The following is a 20,401-nucleotide window of genomic DNA, read 5'->3' on the forward strand; positions in this document are numbered from 1 at the left end:
GCTCTCCTGCGTTAAGAGTGTTCCTTAATTATCAACAACAAAGGTACTGCTTGTTCAAAAGCCTCGACCTGCAGCTCTGTTATAGGCAAAGCTCCAGTTGGTTTCTCAATGCAGCATTGATGCAAACTCGAACTGGGATCTCTTTGTAAATGGTTTATGCGGTATTATTTCTTCGGTAGAAGGGCAAATCTTTCCTAATTGCTGTTTTTCTTTCTCATTTTTAACATTCTGCCTCTCTCTCTAAGAAACAACCAAAAGATGAAACGGAAAGGTGGAACAGGACGGCACTCACAATTATCAAGCACAAAAGTACTGAGGTTAATGCCCCCCCCCGCCCCCATGATGGTTTTCAGGGCAGGAACAGAGAGAGACAGAACACTGAATGGTTTCTCTACAAAGGGTACCAAAGAGTAAAAGAATATCGAGGGTGTGCTGCTTCAGGTGGTATGTAATGGGTTATCAATCACTTTTCAGGGGTGGTGAAAATTGTGTTCTACTAGAGAGCAGAGTTCATCGGGTGATCCTGTTCGTGTGAACGTTTGGAGCATGTCTAATCCATGACTTCCACTGACGGTGAGCTCCTTGAGTCAATTACACATTGTTTGAAGGTAAAAACAGAAGGGGGAAGAGGAAACCGAAAGAAACCTGAAGGAAACTGCTGCAGTTGCTGAGTGGGATATTAAAATATTCTTTCAAATGTAGAACCTGATCTGGATGGCTCAGGGTGGCCCAATCTTGTCAGAAAGAAAGTCCATTTGGATGGGAAACCACCAAGGAAGTCCAGGTTTGCTACACAGAGGCAGGCTACAGCAAACCATCTCTGTTTGCCTCTTGCCTCAAAAACCCAACAAGGTTGCCATTAGTTGGCTGTGACTTGACAGCACTTTATACACATATCAAATGTAGAATACCAAAACAGATTACAATGACTGCCAGAACCACACAGAAACAGTAAATGGGATCAGGATTTGTGGACTTCACGGATGTTTCTCAAATTCTCTTTATCTGAATTTGTCCCCGAGGATGAATAGAAACCCCGTTTGATGCACCTGATGCTGGACTGTATGACTACAGAATGAGATAGAATGCTTTAATCCTCAGCAAAAGATCGGCTCGCAATCTTTTTCTTCATGCACAGTTTTGGCATACATAAGGAATATTTTATTTGGAACGGAGCTCTAAAGCAGTCAGTCCTCCACCAGAAGTCTGAAATGCTACAGCCTACCTAAATACAAAGCACATGAAAATCCTAGTCATTTGAAAGTCCCACAGAGTTCAACATAGTTTACTTCCAAGTCAATGTGCAGATGGGTGAAGCTTTGGGATGCTTTATAGAGTGCTATTTGCTAATAACTGAATGGTAATTCCATTCCACTAACCCAGTATTCCTACCTTGTCTATCTCTGTCATGACAAATCCAACCACATGAAGTCTTTCCTTCGCTCAAGATTAATCCATGCCTTATCATTCTTTTCCAGACGGACAGTTTCACTTAAAAAAACAAACAAACAACCTTGTCTGATTTTTCTCTCAAAGCTTTAGGACTAAATACATTTCATGTATAAATAAATGTATATCTAAATGGATTTGAAAATGGCCGTTTTCACACGCCCAAAGCCTCTAGAAGATCACGCGAAACTCATTGCATGAAGCTTCTTCATAGCGCAATTTCCCGGCACGATCCCATTTAATGGCACGATTTCTGATGTCATCACGCCATTAAAGGGGATCATGCCGGGAAATCATGCTAGGAAGACACTTTGTGCCGTGAGTTTCATGCGATCTTCCAGAGGCTTACGAGTGCGTGCAAAAATGGCCACAGTTGGTGAGCTAAGGATGGAATTGATTCTTTAAAACACAACTCATATTTTCAGTAATTAAATTGTGAAATTCGCCTCCAGTAGAAGTAGAGATGGCTACAAACATAGATCTATCCACCTGGATACATGCCATGGTAACATCGAGATTAGACTACTGTATCTACATGGGCCTGCCCTTGAAGTTAACTGAGACACCAAATGGTACAGAATGGCATAGCTTAGTTATTATCAGGATGTAGATGGAGCATGCACATTACACTCTGCTCGCTGCCCATCAGTTACCAGGCTCAGTTCAAGGTTTCGGCAATCACATGTAAAGTGCTGCATGGTCTTGGACTATCATGTCTTCAGGACCACTTATCTTCCTGTGTTCTACAACAACATCTCTAGTCATCTATACAGGGCCTTTTACAAGTACCACCATACAAGCAAGCAAGAACAACTGTCCGTACATGTGCTTTCTCTGCTGTGGCTCCCACCATGTTGAATGGCCTGCCTGAGGAGGTCAGAGAGTCTCCCACACTCATCATTCTGCAAAGTAGGTAAAACCAAGCTGATCAGGAGAATCCTGATCCATTGATTTCAATGGACTTAGACTGGAGTATCTCTTCTTAAGATTGCACTGCTAGTACATTGCTTATTTGTTGTCTTCTCATATTGATCATGTCAATTTACATTGTGCTTATTAGATGCCTCTTTGTATGGAATGTTATCAGTCTACACTGTGTAATCCACTTTGAATCTCAATGAGAAAGGCAGCCTATAAATACAATAAAATAAATAAAAGGGTATTAGACAGATTCATGGAGTATATAACAACAACAACACTTCTGTACTGGTCTTCTGGACAGATGAGTGCCCAATTCAGAGTGGTGAACAAAGTTAGTGTTATTATGATTCCCACAATAAATCTGTAGAGCTGAGGTTGAGAGGAGAGGCTTACCCAATGCCACCTGCTGAGCTCACGGTAGTAGTGGGATTCGAACCAGTAGAGTGCTGATTCACAACCCAACCTCTTAATCACTATGCTACAGCAGCTCTAATCATCAATGACTACTAGCCATGGTGATTCAAGGAAATCTCCATATCCAGAGGCAATAAACTTCAGAAACTCAGTCCTAGGAGGCGGCATCAAGGGAAGGCCTTGTCTTCTGCCCTCTGTTTGTTGGTCCTCCAGGGCAACTTGTTGGTCTCTGAGTGAGACAGGATGCTCACAATCACAGGGTGATCGTTGTGGGGATAATAATAACAAACTTTGTCAGCTGCTCTGAGTGGGTGTTAAATTGTCCTGAAGGGCAGTATATAAATCGAATGTTATTATTGTTATCATTATTGTTGTTGTTAACAACTAGATGGACCACTGGTCTGACTCATCAGAAAGCTGTTCTTTTGTCAGGTAATGGTTTTAGTATGGCATGCAATCACATAACAATTAGGATATAAAAGTTGCCGCATGTGTTATTTATTTCAAGTAAAAGAAAATTCAGATGCATTTGGAAATACCAGGATTCTGCTTTCTAAAGCAAGAACAAAAGTGAATGATGAATGAGAACTAGTATTTAAGGAATGAGAGATCATATAATTTTGGATTTTTTGCATCTCCAGAAGTTGCTATTGTGCCAGTTGTGTGAAATTGGGGGGCGGGGTGGGGGTGGAGAGTGCTGCTGCATTACATGTGAATGCTCGACGCAGGGGTGACTTGTGCAGCAATTCATGGAGCGTTTCCACTTACCAAGACTGATTGGTGCTGAAGAGGGGAGGGGATGGGGCATCCCTACCCGAGGGCACTAGAAGCTGGCTGCAGAGGCGCTGGGTGGCTAGATGAGTACCATGCAGATGATCAATAGCAATACTGAAAGCCTAACCAAATGCAATGAAGGTTGTTTTGTTCCTGATGTTCTCAGCAGTTAAAAAAATTCAACAGCTGACATATGGAGATCTGATCAGGTCCATGGTGCAGAGAACGTGGGATTTAAGCCCCCCACCCTCACAACATACACTCTTTCCTGATCTGAAACTATTCAGCAAGGCTGCTATTTGCCTATAGAGACCCACGTAACAGACTGGACTCGGTTTGGGGGCAATGGGGCAAACTGCAGCCTCAGCTAGGATTGCCAGCCTCCAGGTAGTAGAAAGAAGCAAGAAGCCAGGTGGTGGCTGGGGATCTCCTGGAATTACAACTGATCTCCAGGCCATAGAGATCGGTTCCCCTGGAGAAAGTGGCTGCTTTGGAGGGTGAACAATGTGGCATTATACCCTGCTCTAGTCTCTCCCTTCCCCAAACTCTGCCCTCTCCAGGATCCACCCCCCAAATCTCCAGGAATTTTCCAACTTGGACCTGGCAATCCTAAACTGCCTCAGATGGTTATTTCAAGTCAGGGAAATGACAGGGGGGAGGCTTAAACATACCTCCCCTTGTTCCACTGCACCAATCTGAATTGAGGTCCCACATGCCAGTTATTTTAAAACGACATGGAGAACCCAGTTTCTTGTCCAGCTTGGCCCTGAATTAGTTGGAACAACAGTCTGTTTTGCTGTTATCTTGGATTCATAGTCAGCCTGAAGAGAAACTACTTTAAAGGAGATCTAGCTGGGAATTTAAGGAAGTTCAAGCCTAAAGTGGTGATGGTAAGTTGGGGCAAGACAGTAATTTGCTCTGTAAGGCTGGCGTCTCCAGGTTGGGAAATTCCTACAGACTTTGTGTAAGACCTGAAGAGGATAGAGTTTGGAGAGGGGAGAAACTTACTATTTTACTGCTCTGCATGCAGAAGATACTGAATTTAACCTCCAGCATCTAGCAAGCAACTTGACTTTCAAAAAGAATCAGGAAGCAGCAGATGTGAAATACTGAGACTGTCTAGCTGCTGCCAGTCAAAGCAGACATTGGCTGATTCCACACACGTTGGATAATGCACTTTCAATGCACTTTATCAATCGTTTAAGGTGGATTTTTTGTTCCGCACACAACAAAATCCGTTCCAAATGATCTATAAAGAGGATTGGAAGTGCATTATCCAACGTGTGCGGAATCAGCCAATACTGTCTTTGACTCAGGATACAGCATCTCCTCATGTTCGTGTGAAATGTTCAATCAGTCCTTGTGGTGGAGTGTCTCCAAGTCATGGCTGACTTATGGCAACCACTGGGAGGGAGGTTTCGTGGCAAGAGACTAACAGAGGTGGTTTGCCATTGCCTACCTCTGCAACCCTGGTTTTCATTGGAGGTCTCCCATCCAATTACTAATCATTGACCTTGCTTAGCTTCTGAGATGTGATGAAATTAGGCTCACCTCACCTGTGATATCCAGGTTGACCTGCTACCCAGGTCAAGGCCAATCAGTCCCTAAGTATGAATAAAATCTATCTATTCAAAAAAATATTTTTTTTTTATTTCAGCCAAACAAGCTTTTCCAGTTCTGGCAGTTGAGTGGGGGGAATAATACGGAGCAAAGAACTTCCTCATTACAAAGGAACAAACAGCGACAAGATATCCTTGGTAAATTACACAGGAGAAAGTGATGTTGGTTTGTTTTCCTTGCTATGTGAAGTTCCGTCTGAACATTAAAAGCAAGTGAGAAACTGTTTCCTTAGTTAACGTTAGCTTGTGATCGAGCAAGTTACACGCTCAGGTCTCTGAACCCTTCCCATGCCCCCAATTACTAGACAGCTCCAGGTGTCAATCCAGCATGCCAAACTGCATAATTTATCTGTGCATGGCTTTAAATATTTTATGAATACTGAGTTAATATTTTGAATGATTTTTTTTTGTGGTTAGGAGGTAGATATGGTGTGCATTAGCGTTGAATGTGTAGCACTTAAATGTTTGTAAAGGACTAGAATTTTAATGGTACGATTCCGCGAAGCTGTCACTCATGTTTGCAGACTGGCATTCACAAGAATGTGTGTCATACTTGGAAGCTGTAGAAATGGAGCAGTTTGGGAAATTGTTTTGTTCATTCAGGTGATGACTTGAATCTAAGAATTACTCGTCATTGATCTAATACTACCAATTGAAGTTATCATTTTCAGAGGCAATATCTTTCAGTCTTGGCCTCTTTACTTCCCATCTGAAATATGGACTGCAATGCGGATCTACCTTCTAGGATTGTTGTGATGATTACTGAGATAATGTGAGTACTTAAGAAAAACACTGTATAAGTATGAGTAATTTATTATTTCCAGAAAGCACCTCTTTGAGGGTATTCATAGGCACTGAAAATATTGTTATAGCATTGTAATGAGAAGTTCAGCAAGGTCTCCAAATTCCCAGTTTTCATTTTTAAAATGTGTACGACTCTAGCCCTTTTCCTTGTGGCGATATAAGGAAAAGGGCATATATCCACAATGGAAGGGGCTAGAAGCTTTCTTTTTTTAAAAAAAATGAAAGCTGGGAATTCAGAGAGCCTGTTACACTATAGTGCTAATCTACATACATAAAAAAGAAGATTATAAGAAGTACTCCATCGCAAATTGTAGGGGCACTGAAAATCTGAGAAATGTAAAGACAGTTGTTAGTATATATATATATATATATAAAGCCTTTGCCCCACATTGCAAAACAGACACAAGCAGCTTTGTCTGAATTTTTTTAAAAAAAATTCCATTAGTAACTGGCAGCCAAACTGGTTGTGTCTGAAATGACACAAAAAATCTACTGGCAACCAGCAGCCAAAATGTTTCACAAAGCCTGTGTGAAAAGGGCCTCACAAGGCTGCTGCTTTTCAGTGGATTTCTACATAGATTCATCGAATAGAAACCTCGAATCATGGGCTCCTTTCATCTTTATCAGCTCAGTTATCATCAAATAGGATTTGAACTGGCGTCGGGCAGGGAGGGAAGACGGGGCTTAACTTCTCCACATCTGCCAGCTTTGGGCACTTGCCTAGTTTACCTTTAATGAAATAATAACAGCAGAGGAGCAGTTTTGAGTTAAATTGTGCACTGGGCTAAATCCAGGGCTCATTTCAAGGCGGAACATGCAGGAACACAGTTCCGGCAGTTCCCCAAAGAGGTCACATGTCAGGTGGCCCTGCCCATTTTGGGCCAGTTTCAGCCTGGATTGGGGCCGAAACGGCCCAGATCAGGCGTCTGACAGGTGGTGGATCACTCTCCCACTCAGCAGCAGCCCGATCCTGACCAGTTTGGGCCCCTTTTCGGCCATTTTTCAGCCCACTTTTGCCATTTTGGGCCCAATTTCGGCCCTGAATGGCCAGGATTGGGTCCAAAACAGCCAGGATAGGTGATGTCAGGGTGTGTGGCATATGCAAATCAGTTATGCTAATGACACACTTCCGATGATGTCAAGGGGCATGGCATATGCTAATGAGGTATGCTAATGAGTTCCCCCAGCTCTTTTTCTACAAAATGACCCCTGGCTAAACCTCCTTGTGATAGGCCTTTTCTTTCAACTGAGGGATCCCACACAGCCTCCTATAGTTTTGGGAACTAGGCTTGTTTTGAAATGTAACTCTTCCCCTCAGATGTTAAGGGTTATGAGAGCGACTGTAAAGGCTTTGGGTTCTCTGCTGTGAGGTAAGTTGAGAGGAGATGTTGGGGCAGAACTCCCATAGGCTCAGCGATGGATCAGCCGAGTGGCTGTTTTACCTTTCAGGGGCAGGACAGCTTCCTGTCCATCACACACTTCTTTTTCCTTTCCCTCTGGGTCCCAATCCGAATAGTGGCCCATCCAAATTGCAACTGAGCTTTTAAAGACAGACAGAGTTCCACCATGTACCCTTCAATGTAGTTCTCTGCAACTGTGGAAACTCAGTTTTGAGCCTGGCTTCTACCTTGAGCATTACTATAATAAGCAAGTTACAGGCAGGCAGCCGTGTTGATCTGTAGTAGAAGAGCAAGATTTGGGTCCAGTAGCACCTTAAAGTCCAACTAGATTTCCAGGGTATGAGCTCTTGAGGGAATTTTGACTCTCAAAAACTCTTAAGCTGGAAATAGAGTTGGTCTTTAAGGTGCTATTCAACCCAAATCTTGTTCTTGTAATAAGCAAGATTTAGGTGTAATAGGTTTTTTCATCACTGACCTGTTCATTTTTTGTTGAAAAAGACTCACCTTTAATGTATAAGTGGAGGAGTCTGTTGCTTGTGATAAGTGTTATTTTTTTCTAATAGCCAGGACTTTTCTAACTATGAGAAGTTCTTATTCGGCCTTTGGAAAATATTTATCTAGCGTACAAGCATTTGTTAATTAGAACAAGGCAGGAACAACGTTCTCTTTTTCATTCTTATATGCACCTTTTTAACTCTATAGATTTGCATGCTTTATTACATATTTAATTTCCCTATGGAGTTTTGTGACTGTCAATGTTCTGTATATTTATTTTTTTCCCTTTATTTATTGGTAATTCTCTTAGGCTGTTTGATCTAATGGCCAAACCAGACGACCTTCTAGTCTTTTCTGAGTCATACTAACTGCAGTTGTATTTTAAATCTGTCACAGAATGTTACCTAAAGCAAGATACAAAGTTAATTTTGAAATATCTTTAGGAAATTTGAGGGAGCAAAATTAATACCAATAAAATGAGCGAAATTCTTGTCACTAGTCCTTCTCTTCTGGCACTGTTCATAGATTGGGATATACACCAAGGGCAACATGGGTGTGAGTTCTGACCGAGCAATTAAAAGAAGTGACTGGCAGTGCAATCCTAAACAGAGTTATGTTGTTCTAACTACATTGAACTTGGAATGGTGTAACTCTATTTAGGATTGCACTGCGACTCTCTTATAATCCATGTTAATTTCTTTATTACTGGTGTTTGCTGCAAACCTAGCCATCAAGGGCAAGAATTCTACCCAAGCAACATTCTCAAAGGCTCTGAATATAATACTATTTTAGTTCCAAAGTCACAAACATACATTTGGAATTTTTTTTGTTCCTTAACAGAAAGGTATGAACATCAGAATTTGGTACACAATAGGAAGGAAGATCAAAATCAATTGATTCTAGGTATAAATCCAGTTAGAGCTTCAGACTGAATGATAAAAATTGCATCTAAAACAAGCAAAGATTATGTTTGTCAGCATAAAAGTTCTTGGGGTTTTTTATCTGAACTTAAAAGCATCTGTCAGGAAGGACATCCAAAGTCAATATTCAAACATCTTAAGTTTAGTTTGGAAACAATGGTAAGGAAAAGATGAGGCCAATCTAACCAAAAGACAATTATCAAATATGAAATAAAAAAAGAAACCAAAATGACTGCATTGGCTTGTTAATTGTTGTTATAAGTTGTTGTGAACTACTTTGAAATCCTTACTTGTGACTAGAGATGGGCATGAACTGAAATACGAACCAAAATTAAGCACCAACCAGGCCGGTTCGTGGTTCGTGAACCGTGGTTCATTGGATCCCATTTCTGACAAACCGCCACAAACTTTTAGGCTGGTTCATTTGGTTTGTTTTTTGGTTCATCACTGCAGACAGCCTGGTGCCAAATAATCAGTTTCCTAGGCAACTGGGAATGGACTTCCTGCAGATCTTCTGCTGACACAGAAGTGACCTTCTGCTGACCTGGAAGTGATGGTTTTCTGACCCAGATGTGACATTTTCACGAACCAAATGAACCGGTTTGCGAACCAGAGGCAGGTTTGTGAAAGTTCATGGTTTGTGGTTCGTGAAATTTGACGAGCCACAAACCGCATGGTTTGAGTATTTTCCAGTTCATGTCCATCTCTGCTTGTGACTCTCCAGAATGGAAACATCAGCCCTGGCTACTTGGTAGTCATGAAAACCCTTCCTCCTGAAATCCATGTTTTTTTTCCAACTTTCAGCATTTACCAGCAATGCTGTATGAGCTCACATTTCACTTGAATATGTACTGAATTTCTCCCTTCCAATCAGATTGTTGCAAGAGAGGAACAAAGAGCCCTCTCAGCCAATCTCAGAGAGAGAGAGAGAGAGAGAGAGAGAGAGAGAGAGAGAGAGAGAGAGAGAGAGAGAGAGAGAGTTCCACATGGAGTATTCTTTGCTATTTTGACACGGAAAAGTAGTTTGAGGGGAGAGGGAGGAACCTTTCCTCCCCCTGTGGTGGAATTCCATTCCCCACAGGTGCTGTGTGCTGCACGAACACAAGTTGGGTCTGTGGATCCAGCTCTTTAAAAAGCCTACATATCTAGTTTGACCCTTAGTTATCTTTATCTAATGCTGCAAACTGTCCTGCATAAATTGTTCCTACTATATAGTTAAAGTAACACCTTCTCTAAAAAGCATTTCACTCATTTTTTTTCAGTGCTCCCCCAGATTCCCCTCAAATATACCAATATTCCATTGGAAAAACTGGAAAAAGTCCTAAGGCTTTTTTTATCCTATACATTTAGAGTGAGAAAAATTTTGTCTTAAGAAGTTTTTCACAAATTGCAAAATAGAAAATATTTCATACCAGTATTTTCCCCAGTGCTTCCCCATATTTCCTTTAGAAAGGTTGAAAAAAGGCCCCAGGGAAAAAATGCTCACTCACCCTAATTTTCTTTCCTCCACAAGTTTTCTGAGCTTTAGTGGATGTCTTTCACACAGTACCTACTACTAGAGATGGGCATGAACCACATTACAAACTTCAAAAACCCATGAAATTGGTGCTCGCGCGATCACGATCCGGTGGTTCGTGATTGTCCATGGTCAACAAACCAGCATTCGGGAGAGGCCTGGTTCGGTGCATTCGGCCGCAGTTCGGGAAGCCAAACAGTCAGGCGCCAGCAATCAATTCTCCTGGAAACGGAGCCGGGGGAATGCCTGAACTCTGTCTGCGCTCCTTCTGTTGCCCTGGAAACCCGAATGGAAGCCCAGCTTACCTTGATTGGCAGGTCTTCCTTCCAACCACAGAGCTGCAAAGCGGTTACAAGTTGGGAGAAGACACTCAGGGGAGGGAGGGGGAAGGGGGTGTTCTGTAGCCATGGGCACTCCAATCTCATCCCTGCAAACCCCGATAGGCAGCTCTGACGGCCAAACACAGACCTCCTGTGTTGCTCAATGGGACCTGTGCTTATAAATAGCTATGGGCTCCCAGGCTGGGTTTCACTTTCAGCAAGCAGTGGAGTGGGACAGAGCTCTTGCTTGCCACTTGCTAGCCTTTGGGGAGAGAGACTGAGAGTATAATTGAGCTTGGATTTTTGTGTGAGTTTCCTGGGGGCCTTGGATTGCAATCTTGTCCAAACATGGATGATGGCTGTAGGAGAGCCTGCAAAAGACTCCCCGGGAATATGGGCTCTCTAAGTGCCATGGGGGCCGTTCCGCGCCCCACGAACCATGAACTGCGAACCGGTTCAGCAATGGAAAATGTTCGTTGCAGTTCGTGACTTCGAGATCGTCGTTGGCACTAAACCACGAACCGCTGGTTCGTTAAATTTTTTTGGTTCGTGCCCATGTCTACCTACTATCTGACCATTTCAACTGGGGATATCAGGAACTGAACGAGGGATTCCCTGAACACAAAGTGGATCCCCTACCACTGTGCTGTGACTCCACCACAGTTATTCCATCATATTCTTGGGAATGTCCTCTTGCTGCAGGGAGACAGCAAAAATAGGTTTACCAAGTCTGTGCTAGGCCCAAAGCCATGAGTAGTGAGCTAATGGCTGGGCAGGTTAGCTTAAACCAGCGGTTCTTAATTGGGACTGCAATCAAAGCAAATGCAGAACAACCAAAAGTTTCCACCACATTAGGAAACATGGATTGGGTATGAAAAACTACAACCTGCTTAGTGTAGTCAAGGATATTTCCGCCAAAGATTCAGCCATGCCGTCATCTCTTAGCCTCGATGCAAGTGATTTAAGTGGCTAAACGTTTTCAGCGTTTGAAAAATTGCACTCATTTCTTTATTGGACTCCTTAGCATATATATCAGAGGGGACAGATGCACTTAAGATGTCTTCTGGCATTATATTATACCCTCTGCAGTTCTTTGAGTTGATTGTAGATAATTCACTGAAATGGTGTCAGAGAGGTCCATCTTCCAGTATTTTCCTGGACTTTGAAAGGGTGTTGATTCCAGTTTAATGAGAGCTGGAGAGCATCTGGCAATTTTACCCCCGAGACAGGCCAACTGAGAAAACAGCAGCGCTACTGCAGAAGAACTGGCAAAAAAAAAAGAATCTTAAAAATACTCATTTAGCATTTGGAATGCAGATAACAGTAAGTGTATGGTGGGGGGGGGGTTGTTGTTGAGGGTCCTGAGCCAGCAAATTATATTTGTTTGACAAATATCTGTAAGACATTAAGAGGCATCCTGAAACAAATTGAGTGGTTTTTTTTTAATTTAAATATCCTTTAGTGGCCCAGATGAGGCTCAATTCGATTTGCAGATGTCTGGCAAGCAAGCAAGGAGCACCGATAATGGCAAAATAGAGCCGCATGAGGCACCAAATCCATAAATTAGGTTTGAGGGTGTTCCAAGCCTTTAATTTGTTGGCTGTGGCAAACAAGCAGCAAGCAAAACAGCACGATAAAAAGGTTCTCCGTTCTAAGCACTCACAAGACTGGCTGCCCAAGGTAATTGTGCAACGCTGCTACATTTCTGCGGCGAGGCACCAGGGAAATATGGAGCACAGTTCTGCAGCCAAATTAAAATGGACTGATGTATAGCCAATGACGTGTGGCTCTGCCGTTTACTAGCAAGGTATCATTTGTATTGTTCCATTTGCTCTTGCTCTCTTTCTCCCCTTTGTTTTATTTATTTTTTTTACTGTGCCCAATAAAACATTTCAAAACACATTAAGGAAATCAAGGCTAAGGCAGAACAGAACAGAATAAAGAAGCTGTTATAATTTGTAATATGTATTTGGAGCCTGGCAGCACAAAGTCCGCTGCAGTGTTGTAAAGTTTAGTGTCGCAAAGGAGGGTATTGCTCCCAACAACACTTTAGCATCTTTAAAAATCAATGCTTACCCATAGTATTGCCTCAGCAGAATTGCTGACATACTATCACCTGTTTTTTTAAAAAAAAGCTGAAAGAGGATATATACTTGTCATAGAGCTTGTCCGCCACAAACTATCAGAGCTTCTGAATACAGAGATTCTGCAAAAATAAAAGTGTTATTTCCAGCCCTAAAGCTAAAATTCTATATTCATTGTTGCAGATGAGTATTGTGAATTAGGAACGTGTTTGCAAATCATTGTGTATCGATCCATTTTTCAAAGCACGAATTCACTGTGCAACATTTTGTATTTTTACAGCTTGAAAGTCACTGAGAGAGCGACTTTCGGTGTGTTAGGAGGTGGAGTACATATTTTAAACCAGTCAATCAATGTTTGTGCAGTAAGACAGCTCTGCAACAAGGAGTCCATCAACATTAGGTCTGTGCTTCTTTATGAGGAACAATGCACAGTGATGGCATTGCACGAGTTGTGCAACTACATTTATTAATAATTTGAGAATTGCAAACATTTCACTGTAAATAAAAAGGAAACATTCAGTTCTGATTCTGCAGGGTCTATTTGGGAAGACCAAAATATCTATGATAATCAATGAGAGATCAAGATCCCTGTTTTCTGGCCAAAAAAAGGGCTCTCTTCCAGCCAAAATTCCTGCTCAGCCCCTACAGGAAACCAACGAATCCAATTTTTTTTCTCAACTGAGGGCAGGAGGGTCAGCATGCACCAAAATACCCAACACAGAGGAGTTTGTTTATATAGCTGAACATCAATAACCTTCCTATTGGTTGAGATGCGTGAAGAACCATCCTTGACCCACTGACCCAATCAGTGTCCAGTGTCAATGAGATGGAGAAAACAACATCAGTCGGGTTCAAAAGACTATCTTGACAGAGAATTCAAGTCCAGTTGCACCTTAAAGACTAAATTTCCAGCATATGAGCTTTCGAGAGTCAAGATTAGAATGTTTCCTCATCCCAATTCCAAAAGGAAGCCAGAAAATGTAGCTGTTGGCACAATGTGGGGAAAAACTGCTGAAGAGGCAAACACACAAATGCAGCATTTCAGCCAATAGCCCCACCTTTCCCTAGTCACAAATTGACAGGGTTTCTCTTCCCTCTCTCGTCTCTCTTAATAGGTGGTCTGCTTTTATGAAGGCCCCCTCCCCTCTGAAGCTGAGTTGTCAAAAAGAGACAGGCAATAACAATAGAAAGCCACCATCTTCGGAAAATTGCTTAAGCTCGTGGCATCAAGAAACCCTAACAGGAAGTTACAAAATATGTGTCTCTTGGTATCCATTCCTATGCAGCGTACAATCAAACAATAAAAGTCGAAACATCAAAGTCAAGTTGATCCTAGCTAATGATTCGCTGTGGGAGACAACCTATGAAACAACGAGGGGACAATTACAGAAAGAATAGAGGGTAAAGATGGGGGGGGGGGTTGTACATAAGAAGAAAAGGAGAGGAAAAACCAATATGGGATTTAGTAATACAGAGCATGTTCAGGCAAAGCATCAGAATATCACAAATGGCAGAAGTTATCAATCCCCATCCCGCAGAGCACCAGCCTTCATCACTTGCTGGTGCTGGGTCCTGCTATCTGTTCAAAAGATGTATGTCTACCAAATATTGCAGCATGATTTCAGTGCCTCTGGTGCCACCACTGATGCCCTTCAGTGGAAGCTAGAATCCTTTCTGCGACCCAGCAGGCAGGATGTTACTGTGTAAATGTAATGTATTGGTCGAACTGTAGCTGATAGAGAACTCAAGGCTTTGCTATCAGTGGCCACTAAGTACGGGTGGCAGCAAATCAGGAGAGCCAGATAAAGACCAATCACTGAGCTGTAAATAAGTTACAATGTATGTGAGTTATGCAAACGAGGGTATTCTAAAGTACGTGTTCTCATTGGCTATAACTCTTTGGGAGGGAAAACTGGTATGTATATATATTGAGGGTTTCTGTCAGTTGTTGTTGTTGTGTGTGGTTATACTGAATAAAGAGCTGTTGGTTTACTTCAAGTCTGAACCCACTATTTAATACTGGCGACGAAGGTGGGATCTCTGATTGGGTATGCAGCCCCAATACCAGAGCGATATCACTAACAAGGTGCTTGGGTAGGCAGCCCAAGACCTAAGCTGAAATCTTAAGCGTGACGAATTGTCACCTCCACCATCCGACATACGCTCGCGTCGTCCAGAAGGCAGACATGGCCGCTAAGGGCCACTTCGAACCGTTTGACTCAACAGCCGAGGACTGGGAATCCTACATTACCCGCTTCGACTTCTACCTTGAGGCGAACAAGATTGAAGACACAGATCTCGCGAGAGCAACGTTCTTCAGCGTGTGTGGGCGTTCCACGTTTGATATAGCACGGGCACTAGTGGCGCCAGCCCAGCTTCAAACTACACCGTTCGACACAATAAAGAACAGACTCAAAGAACACTTCTCACCACAGCCATCAGAAATAGCCAGCAGACACGCGTTCTACAACCGCAACCAAGCCCAAGGGGAATCCATAGCGGCATTCGTCACAGCCCTCCGGCAGGCAGCCCGGCAATGCAATTTCCCTGACCTAGAGATGGCACTTCGGGACAGGTTGGTGTGTGGGCTGCGAAATGAAAAACTACAAAGACGACTCTTTGCGAAGAAAGAGCTGACTTTCAAAACAGCGCATGAGGAGGCACTCGCTGCTGAAGCAGCAGAACAGTCTGCAAAAGAGGTCCGGCAGTCGCACACTTCCCCATCATCCCGCAGGGCCGAACAGGTACATCAGGGGTGTGTAGAGGACCTGTCATCATCAGAGGATGACGAAGAAGAGGTCCTGAGAACTAAGTTCCACGGCAAGCAACTGGGGGGGGGCACAACATTTCAGGGCACCCCTTGCGCAAGCTGTGGAGGACCTCACTGGAGGAAGTCCTGCCGGTTCCGGGAAGCACAATGCCGGAACTGCGGGAAGATGGGACACATCGCTCGAGCCTGTCGCTCTGCAAAGAACCAAGTCGGATCGCCCAAGTCCAGCCACAAGTCAGCACTGGGCTACAACAAGGCACCCAACTGCAAGAGCGACTGCCATACAGTCACTATACGCCACGCTAATGTAGCCCAGACTAGTGAGTCATCAGTGCAAGCATTACGACCTCCAAGCAGCAACAAAATAAAAGTAACCGTGAAAATCCAAAACATGCCATGTGAAATGGAAGTCGACTCAGGGTCCGCGTTATCCATCATCTCGTCACACACCCTCAAGCTGATACGCAGAAGGTCATCCACACCTCATCTTGAATCAGCAAACATGGTGCTGAAAGACTTCCAAGGCCGCCGCGTGCCGATCATGGGCATCGGCACATTCCAAGTAAAGTACAAGGACTTTATTGGCCCACTACGATTAGTGGTAGTTCAAGGCCGCCAACCTAGCTTACTTGGCCTCGACTGGTTCCGCCCTCTCGGCATCCAAATCGCAGGCGTGCAGCGGCTGCATCGTGATGAGGTAGCATCAGTATGCAGAGAGTTCTCAGCAGTCTTCGACAGGGCCCTTGGTAATTACACAGGACCGCCTGTCTCGTTTGACTTAGACCCAGCCGTGGCCCCCATCTGCCTGAAGCCTCGCAGGGTTCCATTTGCGCTCAAGCCAAAGATAGATGAGGAACTGGATCGTCTGATCGAACAGGGGATCCTGGAGCCAGTTTCTCACGCTAAATGGGAAACTCCCATAGTAACCCCACTGAAACCCAATGGAGCGGTCCGAATTTGCGCAGATTATAAATGCACAATCAACAAAGCACTACAGCAACATGCCTACCCAGTACCAGTCGTGAGCCATCTCCTGGCATCGCTTCAAGGGGGAAAGATTTTTGCCAAGCTTGATCTGGCACAGGCTTACCAACAACTACCTGTGGACGAGGCGACGGCAGAAGCCCAAACGATCGTGACACACCGAGGGGCGTTCAAGGTTAAGAGACTACAATTCGGCGTCAACGTCGCCCCAGGAATTTTCCAAGGCATCATGGAAGGACTTCTACGCGGAATTCCAGGCGTCATTCCGTACTTTGATGACGTCCTAATCGCGGGGGAGTCAGAAAGCGCACTTGCAGAGAGGCTTCGCTGTGTCCTTCGCAAACTACAAGACGCCGGCTTAAAGGTAAAGAGAGAGAAATGCCAATTCGCTGCTGAGAGTGTGGAATTCTTGGGATTCCTCATTGACGCAGCCGGTATTCATCCCACATCAGCAAAGGTACGGGCCATTAAAAGTGCACCTCCTCCAGGATCAAAGAAGGAACTACAATCCTTCCTGAGCCTATTAAACTTCTACCACGCATTCTTGCCACATAAGGCCTCAATTGCAGAACCCCTGCACCGCCTTCTAGATTCCTCCGCCCCCTGGGGGTGGGGCAGAAGAGAAGCCGCGGCGTTTGAAGCAGTAAAAAAACTACTGTCGTCAGAGAGCGTGCTGACACACTTTGATGAGAAAAAATCACTCGTACTCGCCTGCGACGCCTCCCCATATGGTATCGGAGCCGTCTTAAGCCACAGAATGCATACCGGGCATGAAGCACCCATTGCCTACTTTTCAAGAACCTTGTCGGCCGCGGAACGAAACTATGCCCAAATAGACAAGGAAGCTCTGGCAATCGTAGCTGGGGTGAAAAAATTCCATGATTACCTCTACGGCCGGAAGTTCCTCATCGCAACCGACCACAAACCACTCCTGGGACTACTCTCTCCAGACAAGCAAACGCCTCAAATCCTTTCGCCCAGAATGCTGCGGTGGACGGTGTTCATGTCTGCCTACTCCTACGACTTACAGCACCGCCCCGGCAAAGCAATGGGACATGCCGACGCCCTGAGCCGCCTGCCACTTGCTGACCAGGGGACCGACCCATCTCCAGCTCATCACATCATGCTGCTGGAAGACTTGCCGAGTCCACCACTTAGAGCCTCCGACGTGGCGTCACACACTGCTAAAGATCGCACCCTCAGCCGCGTTCTCAACTGGGTGTGGAGGGGGTGGCCATCAGGCCAGCTGGCCGAAGAGTTTCGGCCGTTCCTCATTAGGCAGCACGAACTCTCAGTGCACAAGGGCTGTCTGCTATGGGGAAATAGAGTTGTAATTCCCAGCAAACTGAGACAACAAGTGCTGGAGGCACTACACAGCGGACACCCAGGCATAGTCCGCATGAAGGCAATGGCGCGCAGCTATGTTTGGTGGCCAGGCATGGATAGGGCTATCGAGGAATGGGTCCGTACCTGTCAGCCGTGCCAAGAAACACGCCAAGCTCCAGCGCAAGCCCCAGTACATCCTTGGGAGTCAGCGAGAGCACCCTGGTCGAGACTCCACATTGATTTTGCAGGGCCATTTCAGGGACAAACCTTCCTAATAGTTGTGGACTCTTATTCAAAATGGCTAGAAGTTGTCCCCGTCTCCACAATGACTACTGCTGTGGTCATTAGGGCCCTACGTCAGCTGTTTGCAACACATGGTTTGGCTGACACGGTAGTGTCAGATAACGGAACACAATTCACGTCAGCGGAGTTCCGGCAGTTCCTGGCCAACAACGGCATCAGGCAAGTCACGTCTGCTCCGTTCCACCCTTCCACCAATGGGCAGGCAGAACGGATGGTGCGGACAACAAAGGACAGCCTTCGGCGAATCAGCCAAGGAGACTGGCAATCGCGATTGGCTGCGTTCCTGTTACAGCAACACGTCACGCCGCATTCTACGACAGGGCGTAGCCCCGCTGAACTACTAATGAACAGGAAGCTCACCGTGACTCTCGACAGGCTGCACCCCGACCTAGCGGATGAGGAAAGGCCCATGCCGGAAGGAGAGGTAAGGACCTTCCAGCCGGGGGATCTCGTATATGCCCGCGACTACAGCGGACGTCTGCCATGGGTGCCTGCGACCGTGGACACCACAACGGGACCAGTGTCATACGCCGTTGTCGCTGCGGATGGCAGGAAACTACGAAGACACGTGGACCAGCTACGACGCAGATGGCCGACCAGGACAACGGGAGCTGAGAGCTTACCAACGCCCAGTGAACAGGATACCATCCCTCCAGAAACGGACAGTGAAGCTATACCACAGCAGGCACCAACGGTCAGCTCACCGGCTGCAGAGGCAAGTACTACCCCCGAGAACCAAGCGGAACTAAGTAACGGGCTACCAACTGCCCAAACACCGGCTCAATTGTCGGACGCACTTTGTCCCTCGCCTCAAGTGACCTTACGAAGGTCCCAGCGGACTCGGACTACTCCCAGCCACCTGAAAGATTATATTTGTTAGGAGGTCAGTTCTGACTTAGGGGGATGGAGTGTAATGTATTGGTCGAACTGTAGCTGATAGAGAACTCAAGGCTTTGCTATCAGTGGCCACTAAGTACGGGTGGCAGCAAATCAGGAGAGCCAGATAAAGACCAATCACTGAGCTGTAAATAAGTTACAATGTATGTGAGTTATGCAAACGAGGGTATTCTAAAGTACGTGTTCTCATTGGCTATAACTCTTTGGGAGGGAAAACTGGTATGTATATATATTGAGGGTTTCTGTCAGTTGTTGTTGTTGTGTGTGGTTATACTGAATAAAGAGCTGTTGGTTTACTTCAAGTCTGAACCCACTATTTAATAGTAAAGAACTGCTCCATATAAGCTCCTACCCTAATATCCAATTCTCATGTCCTTCTCCAAGCATCTCCCTAGGGAAGTCTGTTGAGTGGCCGCTTGGAAAAGAGCATTTTCATAGCGGTGCCAAGATGATGAAACTCCCTCTCATGGGAGGCTCACTGTGACCTTTCCCTCGTGGCATTTCAGAGCTGTGTAAAACGTGTTCTCTTGGGGAGAGGCATTCGGATTTCTTCTTCCTATAAATGGGACTTCCTGCAATTTTGGAGTTTTTGGCCTATCCTGCTCCTGTTGCTGTTGGGGAACTTGCTTTAGTTTTTTTTTTAGTCTGGAGTTGATAGGTCAAGCCTGGAAAGCAGTGGGAAGGTTGAGGGGCAGAGACATGGGGTCATGTGACATTAAGGACATCACCAACATCACTATACCACTTCCAGGTACAACCAATTCCTAGAACTGCCCATTGTCACTTCTGGGATGTAACTATAACAACAACAACAAGAACAGTCAATTTATATACCGTCCTTCAGGACAACTTAATACCCACTCAGAGCGGTTTACAAAGTATGATATTATTAGCCCACAACAAACAAACACCCTGTGAGGTGGATGGGGCTCAGAGAACTCCAGAGAGCTGTGACTGATGCAAGGTCACCCAGCAGGCTTCAAGTGGAGGAGTGGGGAATCAAACCCAGTTCTCTAGATTGGATTCCCTTGCTCATAACTAGAGATGGGTATGAAATAACATACGAACCAAAATTAAGCACGAACCAGGCCAGTTCGTGGTTCGCGAACCATGGTTCGTCAGATCCCATTTCTGATGAACTGCCTCGAACTTTTAGGCTGGTTCGTTTTTTGGTTCATCACTGCACACAGCCTGGTGTCAATCAATCAGTTTCCTAGGCAACAAGGGATGGACTTCTTGCAGACCTTCTGCTGTCTCGGAAGTGAACTTCTGCTGGCCCAGAAGTGACCTTCTGCTGACCCAGAAGTGATGATTTTCTGACCTTGATGTGACGTTTTCATGAACCAAACAAACCGGTTCATGAACCAAGGGCAGGTTCGTGTAAGTTCATGGTTCATGGTTCATG

General features: G+C 44.9%; 1 protein-coding gene across 1 annotated transcript in view; it reads right to left on the reverse strand.

The window, feature by feature from the left end:
* The window catches only part of NAALADL2 (N-acetylated alpha-linked acidic dipeptidase like 2), a 756,283-nt gene that overhangs the window by 447,958 nt on the left and 287,924 nt on the right, over positions 1–20,401 (reverse strand). The window lies entirely within an intron of this gene.

Source organism: Eublepharis macularius, chromosome 6 (genome assembly GCF_028583425.1).
Source record: "Eublepharis macularius isolate TG4126 chromosome 6, MPM_Emac_v1.0, whole genome shotgun sequence".
Lineage (NCBI taxonomy): Eukaryota > Metazoa > Chordata > Lepidosauria > Squamata > Eublepharidae > Eublepharis > Eublepharis macularius.